We start from the raw sequence: 20528 nt of genomic DNA, 5'->3' as shown, positions 1-20528 counted from the left end.
GGAAATTATCTACTTTGAGTTTTGTTTAGCTTGTGGTGTGATAGCAGGCATTTTTGTGAATTCTCAGCAATGGATTTGTATACTTTGATCTCTTTGGTCCAGCTGAAAATGATCATGGCAAGAATGGGTGCATCCCATACTGGGTATATCCCATAGTCTCGATTTTCTTTGTTAGTCTCGCACAGATTTACCAAGGGGCATTTCGATACTCTTTACCTTGAATAGCGGTTGTTCCCACAAAATTTCTATGACTAACCACTTGTTGACAGGTTCATGTAGGAGTACGACAGCACAGCGGCTCTCTTGTGCTGGACAACATATCCAACTCTTACGGGCAGGAGGCGTGCACCCACCACACTGACTGTGCTGTGATTAGTCAACACAAACCAATCAGTGGGTCCCGGGCAATGATTGCCAGCTGGGACTCGCTGATCAGCGAAGGGGACAGCAGGACAGAGCTTTCTGAATGTAAATGACAGAGCTCTGTCCTGTCAGCAAGGGTGTGCCGGTTTAAAAAAATAGGATTTTTAAAATAGCTTACCTGTAAAAAGCCTTTTCTTGGAGTATATCATAGGACACACAGCCTCAAGTATTTACTTAGTGGGTTATAGCTTCAGGTGTTGACACTGGTATAACCAGTACAGGAAGTTGATTCCCTCATATAACCCCTCCTCCTTCCAGGAGTACCTCAGGTTTTGTAGCCAAGCAATATAAGCAATATACTCTCACCCCATAAAACCGAGGGGTGGGAGCTCTGTGTCCTATGATGTACCCCAAGAAAGGGATTTCAAAAATCCTATTTTCTTTATCGTACATCATAGGACACAGAGCCTCTAGTATTTACTTAGTGGGACGTCCCATAGCAATGCTACTTGAGGGGAGGGAGACGCAACCCGTAGGGCAACCCCCAGACCTGAGGACTTTATACTGCTGCCTGAAGCACATTGCACCCAAAGGCAATATCCTCATTCCATTTTACATCCACTTGATAAAATCTTGCAAATGTATGTACTAAAGACCAAGTCGCAGCCTTGCAGATCTGATACATGGAGGCCTGGTGGCGCACTGCCCAAGAAGCACCAACCGCTCTGGTAGAGTGTGCCTTAACTTGAAAAGGGGAAATCTTTCACTTTAAATCATAAGTTTGAATTATAACTTGCCAAATCCACTTAGCGACAGTGGATTTCTTTTAGGACCCTCTAGCAGAATAAATAAGACATCAGTCTTACGAATCAAAGCAGTTTTTTCTTTAAATAGATCTTCACTGCTCTCACTACATGAAGACAATGTAGTGACTTTTCTTCCCTGGAACATGGTCTTGGGAAAAACTAAGGCAGGACAATATCTTCAGATGAAAGCCCGAATCTACTTTTGGCAAAAAGCCTGGACGAGGGAGTAACACCACTCTGTCCTCATGAATAACCAAATATGGCTCTTTACAAGAAAGAGCAGCCAATTCTGACACCCTCCTTGCTGAAGCTATAGCAAGCAAAAATTCCAGCTTCCTTGTCAAAAGCACTAAAGGAATATGCTGTAACGGTTCGAATGGCTGTTTTTGTAACCAGACAAAACTAAATTTAAGTCCCAAAGGCTTAAGGGTGCTATAACTGGCAGATTAATCCGCAGCACTCCTTGCATGAAACCCCAGACTAAACAATGCGTAGCAAGCGGTCTTTGAAATAAAATTCACAAGGCTGAGACTTGGCCCTTAACCTCCTTGGCAGAATGATTATGTCAGGAATTTTGTACCAAAAGCGGTAAAAAATTTTGCATGGAAATTTGGTGTTATGTATCGTAGGCCTGGAATTCTTAGTAATTACTTAAACCTGACCAAACAAGACTCCAGTAAACATCCCATATGTTATAAAGTTTGAAACACAAAATCATGAATTATAATCTAATACATAATATAATTTTATTCAATAATGTAATACAAAATAATGAAATTTGTCAAACAAAGAAAATTCAATAAACATCCTGAGTGTTATAAATGTTGAAACACGGTACAGCACAAAGTCCGACGTCACAATCAGGACAATGGAACCTGCTTTCTTTTAGGACTTTCTTTCCATTGTCATCTCTCTTTGAACAGCAAACCATGCACATCCTGGTAGATGCTGCCTTTTTTGTGGTTGGCGGTATGTAGTCCATAAATTGATGACCAGTCAGGCGTTCTGGGTTTGCAACGTCAACAGCACGTCGCCAAGGTCTGTTCACAGCTACCGGTGGCGTCTGGTGGTTGACAAAAAATCTGCTCAGCCACCTTCCAGATAAAATCTGAACAAGAGGCTTGTCACTCTTTGCTCTGTACAGGATATATGCATTCCCAAGGCATTGTTCCAGAAGATGCCTGAAAATCTTCAGCAAACCTCATACAGATCCGGAGAGGTGTAGAAATCGTCCATGGTCACACAATATCCCTGGTTCAGCAATGGCTCCAGCAGTGTAAGGACAGATGATGTGGCCATCCCATAGCTGCTGTACCTGGGGCCATATTATAAATATTTTATGGGCACAAATGACAGTAAAATGGCAGGCAAGGGGCATTGTACAGTGATCAAGTGTCAGATCTGAGATGATACAATGTATCACCTCTTTTATGTGTGTGTCACTTTTGAATTACCCACCCAGTAACACTCCCATGTACCTCTGCCGTTCGCAGGGAACGGAACCAGGAAGTCAGACGCCGGTCGGCATCTTCCTTCTAAGCCCTGCAGGGCAGAGGGAAATACATCTTCAGTCACATATACAGGGACTGAAGTGCGTGAAGCAGTTGCACCACTGCTATCTTCCAATGACTCACCCTGGCTTGCCATGTCTGATCTCTCTTTAGAGGATGACAGTATGGAGGCATGACTGGGGTTCCCAGTGTCTGGGGGTGGTTCCTTAGGTACCTTTATGGTAGCTCTGGAAGACATAGTGCAAGGCACAAAAGCAGAGCCACACAATACAAATTTACTTAATAATAAATCTAGCAAAATAATGTCACCATTATAACAGTACTAACTGCTAAGTAACAGTGTTTCCTGTACTGGAACCCCTTACGTGCCCAGCACTCTTCTCTTCATGCTAAGAACTTGCAACTGAGAGTGTCTGTGTAATAAAGCCTCAGGTGGAACCTGATTGGCGTCCTCATCGTCTTTCCCTCACTCTGCGCCGTGTACCGTGTATGGAGCTTACGTCCCGTACACAGCGCCATGTGACCTACAGACACGCCCCGCAGCGTCCTCACCAATACCTGCCCTTCTCTTAAATATGCCTAGTTCGCGCACGCGCAAATGGCATGTGGGTCTGCATTAGCAGATCCCAAAAGGAGGAGATGATGCTGTCGCTACTGCCGGCATTATGCCTGTAATACCAAGCTAGGAGGCCGGTTTAGTTACACAAGGTATGCAATATATGTGAACGCACCTCTGTAAGGGGGGGGGGGGGGGCGGGGGGTTCTGTTAGCAGTTTTTTTTTTAAAAAACCTGCCGATATGGGGACCCTGATTTTTGCTTCAGGGACCCCCTTTTTACCTTCTCCGCTGCCAGGCAGCTGGGCCAACCTTTTCCACCAAAGTATATAATTCCCTTTGTTATGTTACTGCTGTCTTTATTTAAATCCTTTAAGAGATTAAGTAAGAACCCCCTCTGCTGGGACCACACTTGCTATATAGCCTAGAGACAGAGAAGCTGTAAAACATCATACATAGGTTGTTAAAATTACTCCCTCTAGGGGAGACATCTTAAAAGGCATACAAGGTGTATAGAAAGAAAAAGCATTAGCTTCTTACCTTACCTTGTCCTCGCTGCAGGATACTGCTGTAAACAGACAGATCCAAACTTTGCCCATCAAGGCAGGCTGCGTTGTAAACATTCAAAGACTGGGGCCCCTTTAATAGGGGTTCCGCTCCTCTGGACCTGTATAGCAACCTCAGGACACTTTAGGTTATGTAGCAAGACCAAGAAGAGTCATGGTTCCTAGGGTCCAGCTCTCAAAACCTCGTTCTGGTCTGCGAGGCCTGGGTACCATCCTATGGCCTCAGTGGCGAGGATGGATCCGGCTGTGGAGGTTTTCTAAATCCGTCATGGATCCCTCTAGAAGCTCCTCAGAGCACATCTTCACTTGTGACCAACTCCTTAGACACTGGCGAAAAAAACTGAGGTACTCCTGGAAGGAGGAGGGGTTATATGGGGCAGTCAACTTCCTGTAGTGGTTATATCAGTGTCAACACCTGAAGGTAGGCCCATAACCCACTAAGTAAATACTTGAGGCTCTGTGTCCTATGATGTATGATAAAGAAGAAAATGGCACATCACTTAGTAAAAATAGCATGCAGTGAATGCACCAAGCACTGTTAAGCACACATTTAAACCCTTGATCGTCCTAGATGTTAAAGTGTTACTAAACTCAATTTTTTTTAAATCTTGCGGACCTGCAAGGGTGTCCACATTTGTTCCCCTTTTTGAGATTGTTAGACCCAGACTGATGTGAGCCACAACTGATGTGAGGCATCCTGTATCACCAGAACATCTCCTGTTAACTTTGCAGTAAGCCATGTCTTAGTATTCTCTTTATTGCCATTTTTGAGGACAATTAACCCATCAAGTTCCCCGCAGTATGATTGGCAGCGAGTGGATTCCATAGCTGATATTTTTTCCATATCAGGTATTGAATCTGCCAACCTCTTCTATGGGTATGTATACATTAATATCAGCCTTCATGACTCTTGCTGGTACCCACACTTTGCAGACACAAAAAGCTTTGCCACTGGCAAAAATGCTCAATGCCTCTGCTCCTGTCTAGCACTGTCAGTATTTCTGGCTGGTTTGAGGATTTTGCCTGCACACAGGAGCAAATGTTACCACATGGCTGCTATGTACAAACAGGAAGTAGCTGTAGCTGCTTTGTCCTAGTTCTCTTTTTCCCAGTGCATTCTGTAATACAGGAACCTCTGCCTCTCCCGCCATACCCAGCTAACACTTTATAAAATGTTTCACTAAGGAGCTATAAATGCTATAGATGCAGTTAAAGTGGAGTTCCACCCAGAAATGGAACATCTGCTTATCCAGTTCCTCCTCCCCTCCGGTGTCACATTTGGCACCTTTCAGGGGGTAGCAGATACCTGTCTAATACAGGTATTTTCTCCCACTTCCAATGAAAGATTGCTGCAGATGCACATGTGAATAAGCTCTGAAGTCAAAAATTTCTTTAAAATTTAGATAGAAAAAGGTTTATGATATAATTTGTGCAATGCAGGATACAGGGCTTGATTGTTAAACCATGGGACATCACCAAGCAATAGTTTTAGGGGTGGTCAACAAAATGGCCCTGACAGAAACAACAGGCCCACAGGAAAAAAAAAAACAAGAAGGGTAAACAGACCTAAAGAGGCAGGCTGAAGCACAGTGCTCAGGAGGCCAAACAGCCACCCGGTGAACATGTGAATGAAGGATCAGGTGGTGGCTACGGAACCTGTAAAAATACAGATGCTTGATGCTGAAAAGGACCAAGAACCTCAACACCTTACAAAGATTGGGCTCAGGTAGGGAAGGAGGGACTCATTCCTTGAGGGCACAAGTCCCCCAAAAAAGGCAAAATATCATGTAGCAAGGTGGCAGAGGAAGAAGGAACTCCCTAGATAGACCATGTGAAAAAACAGAAAGAAGTGTCAATACGCAAGGGAAGTCAAGGCAGGTAGCCATATATGACAGTGCTGACCTCGTGAGGCAAAGCGAAACTTGTGTGACATGAATTCAGGCAGGACATGGAGTGGTAGAACCACATTCCCACAAATAGTGGTATAAAAGCACCAAGGAAAGCAGAGCTATGGCTGCCAGGGACCATTTTACAGGGACTCTTTTAAGGGAGTAGTAACACCCAAGACAAGGGGAAAGCTCTGCATGGGTAAGAGCACCTGAATAAGGCATCAGGGGGCACAGAAGGTCACAGCAGGTGATGAACAGTAACTTCTTCCCAAAAGGGTACACAAGGAGTGCCAGAGCCAAGGTGTTAGGAGGAAAACATACAAGGACAAAGAGCTAGGTGTTTGGCAAATCTAAATAGAAGAAGTTGCAGAAATTAGAAATGGGAATAGATTTTAAAATCGAGTTCCCGATCATACTAGGCGAGAACTACCTCATATGATATATTTCAAAGCAAGGGGGAATCTGCATGTCCAAAGGAAGGAGGAGCGCCCAACGTACTAGTGGTTGGAATGTGCCCAACTAAAAGGCTCAATGCTGGGGGACATGGGCGTAGAAATTGGGGTCACAATTGCGACCCCACCCATGTAAGTTATAATTTTTCTTCATATATTTTTTTCCAAAATATATACCGCTACATATCTTTGGCAAAAATAACCCAAATCGGTGTATATCATTTGGTCTTTGTGAATGTTAGAGTCCACAAGCTATGGTGCCAATCTCTGAAAATTGATCACACCTGAAATACTGACAGTCTATCTCATTTTTTGGGACCCTAACAAGCCAGGAAAGTACAAATGACCCCTTTTTGAAAAGTAGACATTCCAAGGTATTTAGTAAGAGGCATGGTGAGTTTTTTGAAGTTGTAATTTTTCCCCACAATTCTTTGCAAAATTTTCTTTCTTTTTTTTTTCACAATATTGTTATATTAGCAGGTTATTTTTCTCACACAGCATATGCACAGCACAAATTACTTCCCAAAACACATTCTGCTACTCCTCCTGAGTATGGCGATACCACATGTGAGACTTATACACAGAGTGGCCACATACAGAGGCCCAACATGCAGGGAGCGCCATCAGGCGTTCTTGGAGCATAAATTACACTTTTGAAGGCCCTGGAGAACCAGAACAATGGAAACACCCCAAAAATGACCCCATTTTGGAAAGAAAACAACACAATGTATAATCTACAATATGAGGAATATCGAGTCTTTTTAACATGTCATTTTTTTCTACAAGTTTTTGGAAAATGTGTAAAGAAAATGAAAACGCATTTTTATTTACACAACGTTGTCCATTTACACAATATTTCTAACACACAGCATGTACATACCAAAAAATTACACCCCAAAATAGATTCTCCTACTACTCCTGAGTATGGCAATACCACATGTGAGACTTTTCCACAGTGTGGCCACATACAGAGGCCCAACATGCAGGGAGCACCATCAGGCGTTCTAGGGACTTAGGTAGTCAAATTAGATTTGAAACTTATTACACATTTGTGAGGCACTGTAGTGGCATGGATGTGGCATGGATGATAACTGATGTGGCATGGATGAGCATGAATAGGGATGGATGAGTTGTGGATGGGGATGGCTGAGCATGAATGAGTATGGCTGGGTACGGCCGTTTACGGCTGGGTATGGCTAATTATGGATGGGGGTTGATGGGATGGCTGAGGATGGATGCATGAGTATTGCTGAGGATGGATGAATGGCTGAGCATTGATGGATGGATGGATGAGTATGGATGGCTGAGTATACCGAGTATGGATGAGTATGCTGTGCATGGATGGATATGCAGAGTATGCTGTGCATGGATGGCTATGCAGATTATCGATGGGTATGCAGAGTATGGATGGATGGTTGGATCTGTCACTGAGCAGCACTGTGCGCAATACAAAAGCAGCCCACAGTGTTGCTGCCACCGATCTCTCCCCTCTCCGCTCACACTGGACAGAGAGGGGAGGGAGAAACCAGAAATCACGCAGTTTTGTTTACATGTGTTCGCTCCCTCACTGGACGGAGCGATCACGTGGTAAACGGCCACGATCAGCGGCCGTTTGCTGTGATCCATGCTGCTCTGGAACTGGTGGTCACAGATGTTCGAGTGTGCGGCCCAGGGGGCACACGAGAGCGAGATTCTGGGAGGACGTCACTGTACACCCTCCCAGAGTTAAGCAACCACCCTTTAGCCATCATTCGGCTATGGGCTGGTTGCTAAGTGGTTAATGGGGGGGGGGGTGATGGGCTGGGGTTAGGCTGGTCATACACTATACCATTTTCTTGTTCAACTTTCCTTTAGTATTAACCAAAACTATGTAATATGAGGTCAAACCTAAATAAACTATATTGCTTTTTTGTTAAAGAACAACACCAAAACTTTCTGAGGTTTCTCTGTTGCAGGGACAACAACCCCTCTGGAGACATCACAGAATACCGCATGAGGGTGCACATATTTGGCAACAATCCTTCCCCTGCAGTTGCTCAATATGGCCTCAGACACTCTGCTAAAGTGGGAGAGTTAGAGTATGGGTCAGATGTCAGACTGTTTGTGGACAAGGTTTTTTTATGTAGACGATTACTTGAAATCACTACCCACAAATGAAGCTGCAATCAGTCTCCTCAAAAGAACTCAGATGATGCTTGCTTGTTCCAACTTAAGACTCCACAAGATTGCTTCCAACAGCAGAGAAGTTTTAGAAGCCTTTCCTGGTCAAGATCATTCTAACGAGTTAAAAGACTTAAATATAGGCACAGACTCGCTTCCCATGCAACGCTACCTTGGTTTGCTTTGGGATTTAATATCTGGCACATTTACTTTCCAAGTAAACACAGCAGAAAAACCCTTTACCCGTAGAGGTGTCCTGTCTACCATAAACAGCCTGTATGATCCTTTAGGCTTTGCAGCACCTGTCACCATCCAGGGTAAAGCACTACTTAGAGACTTAACCTGTGAGTCATTGGATTGGGACCACCCTCTCCCCACCGACAGGAAGAACCTATGGTTAGAGTGGAAGGACTCACTAACAGCTCTATCCAACCTTAAAATATGATGACAATATGCTCCTCTGTCATCTGCTGATGTTCAGATGCAAAGACTTTGTGTATTTTCAGATGCTTCTGTTAAAGCAATTGCTGCTGTAGCTTACCTGAAAACCATAGACACTAAAGGACAATTCCACATAGGGTTTGTAATGGGAAAAGAAAAACATCCACCACTGCCCGAACACACCATACCCAGACTGGAACTTTGTGCTGCAGTATTGGCTACAGAGCTAGCTGAACTAATTACAACAGAGACAAACCTAGAATTTTCAAAAGGCGGAGTTCTACACAGACAGTAAAGTAATTCTGGGTTACATTCATAATGAAACTAGGCATTTCTACGTCTATGTCAACAACAGAATGTTGAGGATAAGGAGATCCACCCACCCAGAGCAATGGCATTTTGAGCCTACAGACTATAATCCTGCAGACCTAGTGACCAGATCTGTGGTGTCCAGCTGCCTCGAAAGTACTTTGCGGTTCACAGGTCCCACCTTTCTATGCAGTATCGACTGTAACACTAAAGACCTCGCCACATTTAATCCAATAGATTCAGATAAGGAACAAGAAATTTGCCCTCAGGTTTCTACCGCAGTCACAAATTCTCTTAACCAGTTTAAAACCCACTGTTTCAGCAGGTTCTCCACCTGGAGGTCACTAGTTAGAGCTATCACTTGCTTAATCCACATAGCTCAGTCCTACAAAAAAAAAGAAAAAAAAAAAAACACCAACTCATGACAATTGCAGAGGTTGGCACGACTGTAGGAAAGTCTACTCAGCAACTGACCTAGAACTATCTAAACATACTGTTGTACAGAGAGAAGTCTTTGCCAAAGAGATCAACTGTATTCTCAACCAGAAACCTGTTCCTAAAGACAGTGTTTTAAAGAAACTTGATCCAATCCTTGATGAAAATGGCATGTTGAGAGTGGGAGGTCATTTAAAAGACAGCAAGTTAGAGTTTTTAGAGAAGCATCCTTTAGTGATCCCTAGTCACCATCATATTACCTACTTACTCATTCAACACTACCATGACCAAACTAAACACCAGGGTCGACTGTTTACTGAAGGAGCTTTACGAGCTGCTGGACTGTGAATAGTTGGAGCTAAGAGATGTGCGAGTAGGTTCCTCTTCAAGTGCGTTATCTGTCGGAAACTTTGTGGAATGTTAGAGACACTAAAGATGGCCATTTACCATCTGACAGACTTAGCATGGATCCGCCTTTCACTAATGCTGGACTTGACGTTTTTGGTCCCTGGTCTGTCGCCACCCGGTACACCAAAAGGAGGCACTCAAACAGTAAACGCTGGGCAGTTATATTCGTCTGCATGTCCATCTGAGCTGTCCACATTGCAGTGATTGAGTCAATGGACACTTCAAGTTTCATTAATGCTCTTAGACGTTTCATTGCAAATCAGAAGCCCAGTGAAACTCATTCGCTCTGACAGAGGGTCTAACTTTGTAGGAGCAGTAAAAGAACTTCAAATTCCTTCTAACTTGGACGTTCTCAGAGTAGAAAGATAGTTGAGTGAATAACTCTTCAACCTACCTCACTCTTCTCACATGAGAGGTGTTTGGTAAAGGATGATAGGCATAGCCCACAGAATTCTTGACTACCTACAAGTAGGAACTGCAAAGCTTACTCACAAATGTTTAGTGACATTTATGGCAGAGGTTACAGCTATCATTAATGCCAGACCTTTGACATCAATTTCACGCGACTCTGAAGAGCCAGTGGTCCTTACACCTGCCATGTTACTCACGCAAAAGACTAGTCTTGCCGGTGCTCCAGCTGGAGAGTTTTATGAGAAGGACCTTTACAAACGTCAATGGAGACAAGTACAAACCCTTACCAATAACTTCTGGAGCCGGTGGAGGGAACAATATATATCTACTCTACAAGTAAGGAGAAAGTGGCACACTGAAAAGCATAATCTTAAAACTGGTGATGTTGTGCTCATGAAAGATTGCCAGACACTAAGGAATATGTGGCCTTTAGGTCTGATCACCAACGTACTCCCAAGCAAGGATAATCGTGTCCGTAAGGTCGTGGTCAAGATCTTTCAACAGAATGAGGCTAAAGTATTCTTAAGACCAGTGACCAAACTTATTCTTTTGCTTTCTACAGAGGACTCTGTTAGCGACATCACTTGACGTCAGGCGGGGAGTGTTCTGTCCACCAGATGTCTATGCCGATTATCCGTACCTGTATTGATAAAGTTACATGTAAGGTTTGTAATTTACGGCGTGCAGCATTTATTTTTATTTTTTTGTATTGCTGCAGTTCTGTGTATTTGATTTACTATGTGTAGTTAAAGAAGTTGTTAGTAAGCAGGGAATTCTGTGTAGAATCTTCACAGGAAGTGAAGCAGTCACCATTCTTTGAGAGGACACTCCAGAAGCAAGACATATATTTCTCAATCTATCGCCATCACCTCTTAGAGAAAGTATGTTTTTACTATCTCATCCTATACTGTAGATCATTGTTTTTGTAATGTATGCAATATTTTACTTATTGAGGTCTATTTCTGTTATTTTGTAGTTTCACCTGGCTTGTTCCAATAAAACGGAGATCAAAGAAATATGGTATCTGAAGTCTATGGTAAAAGAAGGTTTAGCTATATGTCCTTCAGAAAGAACACCCTTCGCTCTATCCTCCTCCTTCTCAATCACTTCGGGGGTGCCCGCTCTCACCCTTACTGTTTGCGCTATGTGTTGAACCCCTGGCAGCATCTATCCGTGGAAATCCAGACATTCGGGGCATACCGGTCAGAGGAAAGAAGTTTAAGCTGTCATTGCTTGTGGACGACATAATTACCATGGCCCAGCCCAGGATTTCCTTACCTAATCTGCACACTCTCAGGTCCCTCTCAGGGTATAAAATGAATGTGTCCTATTCGGAGGCCCTTCCCATCAATATTTCCGCCGGAGAAGTCCACCACCTGCAAACGAGTTTCTCCTATAACCGGAAGCCTGGGCTTTGAAATACCGAGGGATTTATCTCACACCGGCGTTCGCCACCCTATACCAAGCAAATTTCCCTCCTCTTTTTTGCTCTATATGGGAACTATTACAAAAATGGAAGTCCCACCATATATCCCTTTTTGGGCGTGTAGCCTCAGTCAAAATGACCATTCTCCCTAAACTCCTATACTTATTCCAAACACTGCACATAACCTATCACTTATGCACACTTGAGAACTCTCCAAGCGTATCTGATACGCTTAGTTTGGAACTATAAGAGACCAAGGTTTCTCAAGTGACCCAACTGCAAGCTAAAACCTCCTGGTTCCCCCAATGATCTTATAATAAGTGGATGGAGATTGAAAAATTATGGCTGGCACCCATACACCCAAACAGCTTGCTCTAGGACACAAATGCGGAGGTGGACCCGGGTGGGCACACTCCCGCAGCAGGAGCAAGAGCATGCCGGTGTGTGCCTGCACGAGCCAATGTACAGCTATGGCGATTTGTGCAGGAGAGCCAACCTGCCGCCATATAACAATGGTGGCTGGTAGGCTAATGGTTAAGGGAAGAGTTCGCCTCCTCTAGGGCATGAACATATTGAATCAGGTCATCAAACTTGGTCCTACCTAAAAGGATAAGAGTGTATTAGGGATGCTGAGAGATCCCTGGGCAAATGTTTGCGGAGCAATCCATTCATGTAACTAAAGATTTTCAATGAGGTAGGCAAGTGCCGTTGCACCTACATAGAGCAAAGGTAAAGAGGAAAAGAAAACACATAACAGAAGCACGGAGAACAGAGGCAATGCAAGCCTTTTCAGTACTAAACCAGTGAATGGAATTTACCCAATACAAAGGCCAGGTTTTTCAAAATTCAAAAGGTATAAATGGCTTTTTGGCCCATAGAGTGGGAAATTTGCTAAACTACATTGGATCGAGAGGAGGATGCTTTCAACTCTGGGACGGGGTGTTTTGGTCTCCGCTTGTTGGTGTGATTTTGGCCGTCCTCTCCTTCCGGGGTTCCACCGGAGAGGGGGGGTTCGAACGCCGGCAGCTGCTATCTCCATGGGGGAGTCGCTTCTCCCGCTGCCTCTGCCAGAGGGGAGGGGGTGCAAGGGTTTCAGCCGCGGGTTTCCTCCGGAGGGGGAGGGGGGTTCGCCCACCGACAGCCGCTGTCTCTGCGGTGGAGCCGCTTCTCCCACCCGCCTCCTTCTCCTGCTGCCTCTGCTGTGGGGAGGGGGGGTCCGCCCGCCGACAGCTGCTGTCTCCCCGGGGGGGGGGGGTCGCTTCTCCTGCCCGCATCCTTCTCCTGCTGTTGCCTCTGCCGGGTGGGGAGGGTTCAGCCGCGGGCTTCCCCCGGAGGAGGAAGGGGGAGGTTCGCCCACAGCTCCTGTGTCCACGAGGGAGCCCTTCTCCGCCCGCCTCCTGTACAGTACAGTCGGAAGAAATGGGGGTTTCAGCTGCATGTTTGCAATGTTTTTTGTTTTTTTTTCTTCTTCAGGTATGCACTGGTAATTTTGTTCATGAATCCTGTACTTATATGTTAATAGGTGAAGTGGCATTGGTGAGCTTTCTAAAATGCTAGCTACCTAGCCGTCATGTCTGTGTATAACTCTTACCGAGTAACTGAACTAGTATGCAATCAGTGTTTCTGCCGGGGGTGGGGGAGGATTCGATCGCTTGCCGGGGGGGGGGGCGGGGGGCTAGTCTGCCGGGTGGCTGCAGGGGAGCCGCTTCTCCCGCCCCCTTCTCCCGGTGTTTCTGCCGGGGGGGGGGGGATTGGGTCTCCTGCCTCTGCCAGGGGGGGGGGGGGGGGGGTTAGTCCGCTTGGTGGCTGCGGGGGGAAATGCTTCTCCCGGCCACCTTCTTCTCTGGGTGTTTCTGCCGGGGGGAGGTTAGGTCACATGCTTCTGCCAGGGGAGGGGGGGAGTCAGTCCATCCGGTGTCCCCGGGGGCACCTAAATTGCAGAACTTGGCCGCCCACCCGCCTCTCCTGGTGTCCGGTGTTACGATCTCATGCAATTTTCGGTTTCCATGCAATTTACGGTTTCTCATGCAGTTTAAGTTTTTTCTCATGCAATTTACGGGTTTTACGCAATTTACGGCTTTGTGCAAATTACGTTTTTTATGCAATTTATGCATACGATTTGTGTTTCTTATGCAGTTGACGGTTCATGAAATTATGGTTTCTCATGCGATCTATCTCATGCCATTTATGGTTTCAAGCAATTTACGGTTCTTACGCAATTTACAGTTTTCTGCAAATTAATGGTTTCGTACGCAGGTTACAGCTTCTGCAATTTACTTGTTTTCTCGCAATTTGCATTTCTCATGCAATTTGCGTTGCTCGTGCGTTTTTGCGTTTCTCAGGCGGTTGATGTTTTTTTACACGTTTTACGGTTCTTATATGGTTTTCATGGAATTTTTGGTTCTCAGGTTTTACTTTTTCGCATGCAATTTGCATGTTTGATGCAATTTACGTGTCTCAGGCAACTTTTATGTTTTTTGTTTTACGTTTCCAGTGTTTATTACGCTTCCCGTGTTTCTTACGTTTATCCTGTGTTTCTTACGTTTTACCCATGTTTCTTAAGTTTTTCCCATGTTTCTTACGTTTTCTTTGTGCGTTTCATGTTATTGCCCGTCGTTCGCTGCATTTCCGTTAGCTGGTACTTACATCCAGGATCTGTCATGTCTACAGGTCCATACGGGCTGAGGTTTTGTTGTTTTATTGATTGTCGTCCCACAATCTTCTCGCCTCTAGTCCACACATCATACGTATACATTCACCATTACACCTTTTACTACTACCCACCACGGTCTGTGGGTACCTTAGCCCTGAGTGTTCATTTTAATTTCCTGTCTTGGCGCTGCAGGTTACTCTGGCTCACTGCTGCATTCATTAGGGTGGGTTGTCATCAGGTTCACATTCATGCGCTGTTGGTCCTGTCATTTCGGCACCCACATCTTTAAACTTAGTAGGTCCCACGTCCTCATACTTATCAGGTACCAGGGGGATTGTTGTGTCATGGGCGGGTTATTTTATTAGGTTTTCTGGTTGTTTTACACAGCTGGGTTGTCCATGTTCTTCCACCGCGGGTTACCCATCACGTCTATGGGTTTTAACAGATTGAGGTGATCGTTTTTAATTGGCTTGTTCGGTGGCAAGTCTCCTCATCTGCTCTTACACCACTCACATTTTTGTTCAAACTCACGTTTCTCAGGCAGTTAGTTTCTCATATGGCTAGTTCTTAGGCAGGTAAGTTTTTCATGCAATTCACGGTTCTCTCGCTATGTTACGTTTCTCTCGCTATGTTACGCTTCTCGTGCAAATGTTACCGTTTCTTGTGTAAATGTTTCCGTTTCTCGTTCAAATGTTTCCGTTTCTCGTTCAAATGTTTCCGTTTCTCGTTCAAATGTTTCCGTTTCTCGTGCAAATGTTTCCGTTTCTCGTGCAAATGTTTCCGTTTCTCGTGCAAATGTTTCCGTTTCTCGTGCAAATGTTTCCGTTTCTCGTGCAATGTTTCTGTTTCTCGTGCAATGTTTTGTTTCTCATGCTTTTTACGTTTTTCTTATTTTCTAGGTTCTCTCGTTTTCCAGGTTTTTGTCGTTTTTCCAGGTTTCTCATGTACCCAGGATTTTTCTCTTGTGTCCCCAGGGTTTCTCCCGTGTCCCCAGGGTTTCTCCCGTGTCCCCAGGGTTTCTCCCGTGTCCCCAGGGTTTCTCCCGTGTCCCCAGGGTTTTTCTCTCGTGTCCCCAGGGTTTCTCCCGTGTCCCCAGGGTTTCTCTCGTGTCCCCAGGGTTTTCTCTCGTGTCCCCAGGGTTTTCTCTCATGCCCCCAGGGTTTTCTCTCATGCCCCCAGGGTTTTCTCTCATGCCCCCAGGGTTTTCTCTCGTAGTTTCATTGGTTCACGTTCCCATGTAACCTGCGTTTCTTAGGTGGAGGGGGTTTTTCTTGCAGCCTCGGTTCTTAGGCTGCTCATGTTTATTAGCTCACACTATTCATGTTTCTCGTTCAGTCACGTTTCCTTCTAGCAGGTTGCATGCTTGTCACAGGTTTCTTTGTTTGCTCACGGTTCTCTCGCTAGTTGTGCTCCTAAATAGTTGGGAGTCGTTCCACACTACCTTTTTATTTCCCAGCTGCGTCCAGCCAGGAGTTGCGCATGGTATGGAACGATTGGTAAATCAGCCTATTGCAGCTCCGCAGCTTCTACTGGCTCGGGGGCTTTGGTGGATCCCGGGACCCTCTTGGGGCTCGGGCCGGTATCAGTAGGCTCATGTCTCAGGAAGCAGGTACCAGTATCGCACTTTCTTTTCAGTTCCAGTTTCGTGGTAGATTGGTTGTCCATTTGGCTGTCGCAGCAGCTTTGAGCATTAGGTTTTGTTACATACCAGGAAGGCTCATGACACTGCTTGGCATGTTTTCCAGGCTCTCCAGGCTAGGTTTCCAGTCCTGATGGTTAACATCCAGTTCCTATTGTTTTCTGCACTTTTGATTGAAACCGTCCTCAGGGTTCCAGCAGAGTAGACCCCCTGATGTGCTCAGCTGACTTCCCTTGTTTTGGGTCTTATTTTTGTGTCGTATCTGACATACTCTTAGGTCTCCTTTTGCATTGGTTACCAGCGTTGGACCAGCGTAGGCAGTGCTATAGCTCGCTTTTGTGGTTCTTAAAGCCAGGGGAGTGGTGCTTCTGATCAGGATCTCGCTTACTTTAGCCTATCAACTGGTTGGCACCCCGGCCTTCTCCTGTTACATCTGCATGTTCTCGAGACGTAGCTTTCGGGGGCGGCACTGTTAACTGGTTCTGGGAGCCTGTCAAGGTGTGGTGCTCGGGGTTGGTTTTATGCCAGCTTGGTTATTTGTTACATTTGTCAACCCCTGGGTTGGTCCTCTACTGCCTTTTCTGGCGCTCCCCTTTCTACAGCAGAGTACATACTTAGTTACCGCCACCCCAGGTTAGACATTAATTCACTGTGTAATCTGGTTGTTAAGCTTTTATCCTACTGTGTTATTTTTGCCCCCTTTTAGGCATACTGACCACGTGACCCCGGCAGACTTCAGGTCTATGTTCTTTGTTGCTCTTTGTTCCTTTCCATACTATCCACAGTTTGACTCTGAGTACAAGTGTAAGGCTGACCGCAGGTCAGCCTGTATTTGTGGGAGGAGTCAGGCTGCTTAAAGTCTGTCCTCCTCTGCCTCCTCCTCTCGCGGACGCTGGCTCTTGTGTCCCACCCATCCATTCGCTTTTTCTTTTCATTTCATTCATTATATTTCATACTTGGGTATGCCCCCTTTTAGGCATACTGACCACGTGACCCCGGCACACTTCAGGTCTATGTTCTTTGGTTGCTCTTTGTTCCTTTCCATACTATCCACAGTTTGACTCCAAGTACAAATATACTCTCACAACCTGAATCACATCCAAGTAATGGAGAGAAATGTAGGTCTGATTACCTGTAGCCAGGCAGAGGATTGAAAAAGGGCCTTCCTTTGTGCTTTTTTTTGATATGGGTGTTTTTTAAAATATCTTTATTTATATATATATTTATTTATTCCTATATCAAGTAGTGGACCTCTCTCTGTATAATTTTGTATTTTTTTCATGATTATATATATTTTTGATAGAGATATTATTTGTAATATGTGCCATGTTGTTTTTTGTCATTATGATACTTACTACGTTAATGGAATGTCTGGAGATAAATCCATATATGTAGATTTTTACCTGTAGAACGGTTTCTCCCTTTTTTTTTTCTCCCTAGGGACTCCTTTCCAGTTTTTATTTTTTTGGAGTTGCAATTCTTCTTGTCCACATCACCTTTGGCATGCAGGGACCCCCAGGCATTCGCCTCAACCAGGGTCCATCTTGTGACTGTCTAATGAGAGGTGTCCACTTCAGCTCCTCAGGATGGGTGGGATTGGCACAACCTTTCCTTTCCTCCCAAGTCAGGAGACTGTACACACACTGTGGGCTGTATATTTCCCAGGTTAGTGGCGCTACCACATAGTGGCTCCAATGGTCTTGCACATGCATAGTGCGATCTTGCCCTGCACATGCACAATATGGTCCCAGTCCAGGTGGGCAGACACAGCGAATATCTATCGGCTGTGTGCTGTCCCAGACCTCAGCATTTTTGGCATAGGCCAGGTCACATGGGAAGGGGTGCCTCCACCCCTCTCCACTGACCTGAGCCCCAATGGCGGGGTCACCACGGTGATGCTGGATGGGTGGGGGTGGAGATGTGGACTATATTTAGCCCAGAAGCAGCTCTCAGTTGTTATTCATCTGTGGATAAGACCAGGCTGTGGTTGACCCTTTCTGCTGCTTTTGAATAAAGTACATTTTTTCATAGTAATTGGGGTGAAATATTTACTTGCTATGATGCATGCATATCATGCCATAGATTCAGTGGGGATCACTGTTTAGTATTTGGGGTCACTTTGTTTTGTTTATTGAGGTCCATTGCATTTTGTTTTTTAGAGAAGTTATAACACTGGGAGGTCGCAGCAAATGCAGGGACCCCTCACTTTCTATCATCACAGTTTTTTTATGTTTCTTACTATGTAGTCTTTCACTAACACTACTCAGCTAATGGTTTTTTCTACTTCATTCACAGATTTATGTAAGTAAACAGAGTTGGGTTTCTGAAAGCTTATTAGTGGGTTCATCTGGCAATTAGCTGGATGGGTGGAGATGGAGACGTGGGCTTTATATAGCCAAGAAGCAGGTCTCTGTTATCCATCTGTGGATGAGACCAGGCTGGTTGATCCTTTCTGCCGCTTTTGAGTAAGGTACATTTTTCCATCTTGCACACTTTAGTTTGAGGCGATATATTCACTTGCTATGATGCATGCACATCATGCCATAGATTCAGTGCGGATCACTGCTTAGCGTTTGGGGTCCCTTTAAAGCTATCACTTTATATAGTTAGCACCAATCATTGCACATTTGTGACATCACCTTTAAGGATTGACACTATGTATATTAATTCATACACTCCTATTTACTTCTTTTGAATTGCACATATTGTTCAGTTCTGAACACACACACACACACATATATGTTTACTAGTTGATTAGGTGAATTTTTCGATTATTTTTATTTTTTAGTATTTGGAGGTCTCTTTTTGGATCTGACACTCACGCCTAGGTGCTCACCCTGGGAGTGCTTGGCTTCCTCTCACTCTCCCCGTGTATCCACAACTCCCGGTTAGAAGAGAGTGGAGCTGTCGGTTGTTTCATCCTGGCATCTCCTTTTTGTACATACTTGGAAGACATTTGATTTTAATAATCTGCTTGCCATACTATATATCAAGGTGGAATTTGGCCACAACTCTCATAACTGTTAGGCAAATAGGTGAAGTGTGACGTATGGTAGGGTTTGGAGGTTGTTTTTGTTTTTATGTCCTTTGTCTGCAGATACTCTCTGTGCTTCTCCTGAGGAAGTGAGGTTTGGAACTCAAGTAACACTTTGAGAATACCAGCACAGATTTTTCAGGCTGATGGCAGATATCAATACAGACCATATAGGTTCTATCAAAAGTTTCAGTATTTGAGCTGTACGGTATTTAAAATGTACTTCTATCTTTGCTATACATGTATGACTTGCTGTTTTTAAATGAATGTAAATACACTTTTATACATTTTACCTGTGTTTGAGGTGCGACTCAAAAGGTCCCGCGAGCTTAAATAAATTGTTGTTCAATACTTTTTGGGACTGAGACACTACCTCTCATACCACCCTCCTCTTTTTGTCACTTTAGAAAAGAAGTCCTGGCTCTTAACACTTCTTGTTCTCGTGTAAGACCAAAAATGGTTCTTGGATATGGTTGCAAGCATTTGCTTTTCAAACACCAAGGGTAAGAGTGGGAAGAGGAATATCTTTGATGGGTTCAAAGGGCAGTTTTTCCATTTAGGAAATAATCGTGGCCTTTCTTAAAGCAATCTACTGAGCTGGCCAAACCAATGCATCCATCATCCTGAACAAGGCAAAGACCCCTCCCAATGCAGCAGTTATGGCCCTATATCCTTATTAAACATAGACCTAAAACTATTTGCGAATGTTCTCGCCAATCACCTCTCCCCTCTACTTACGGGGATTATTCACAGAGACCAGGTCAGTTTTGTCCCAGGCAGGGAGGCCAGGACAACACGACCAAGACCATACATCTCATCTCCTATATTCAACGTCACCGCCAACAGGCTTGCCTTCTGCCTTGATGCCGAGAAGGCATTTGACAGGGTCAACTGACGATTTCTGCTAAATTTCCCTGGAGCAAATAGGTTTAGGATCAGTCATCTCCAAAATCATGTACCTCTACTCACACCCCTCAGCATCGGTCTTAGTGAATGGCACGTCATCAGAAGTGTTTGACATATCCAGTGGCACCCACCAAGGATGCCCCCTTTCCTCTCTTAATTTTGTTATTGTAATCAAGCACTTTGCTTGTGCCATCCACCAAAATGACTTCATACAAGGTATCCAAACACCATCCAAACATAAATTATCACTCTACACAACCTATTAATATATGCCCAACAGCCCCACACAACCCTCCCTTCCCTCTTCATAATGCAAACGCTTTGGATTACTAAGCAATTTTAAGCTCAGCATCTCCAAAACAGAGCCCCTCAACAGCTCTTTATCCACATCGACCATGTCTTTACTTCGCTCCAACTACTCCTTTCAATGGCAGACTAAATGCATCTCTTACCTGGGTGCAACAATCCCTGTTAATCTCTCTAATCTTTTTACACTAAACTATATCCCCCTTCTCTCCCAATTCCGAAAGGACTTGGTTTCCTAGGGGGAAACAACTCTACCCT

At 44.7% G+C, this 20528-nt stretch overlaps 1 protein-coding gene across 2 annotated transcripts in view; it reads right to left on the bottom strand.

The window, feature by feature from the left end:
• The window catches only part of SLC12A7 (solute carrier family 12 member 7), a 684227-nt gene that overhangs the window by 105090 nt on the left and 558609 nt on the right, over nucleotides 1-20528 (bottom strand). The gene's annotated exons all lie outside the window — the stretch shown is intronic.

The sequence above is a fragment of the Lithobates pipiens genome, unplaced genomic scaffold, assembly GCF_037356315.1.
Source record: "Lithobates pipiens isolate NorthernLeopardFrog02 unplaced genomic scaffold, aLitPip1_a1.2 Scaffold_19, whole genome shotgun sequence".
Taxonomy (NCBI): Eukaryota; Metazoa; Chordata; class Amphibia; order Anura; family Ranidae; genus Lithobates; species Lithobates pipiens.
Note: the sequence above shows the minus strand (reverse complement) of the source record. Positions and strands in the feature narration are given on the sequence as shown.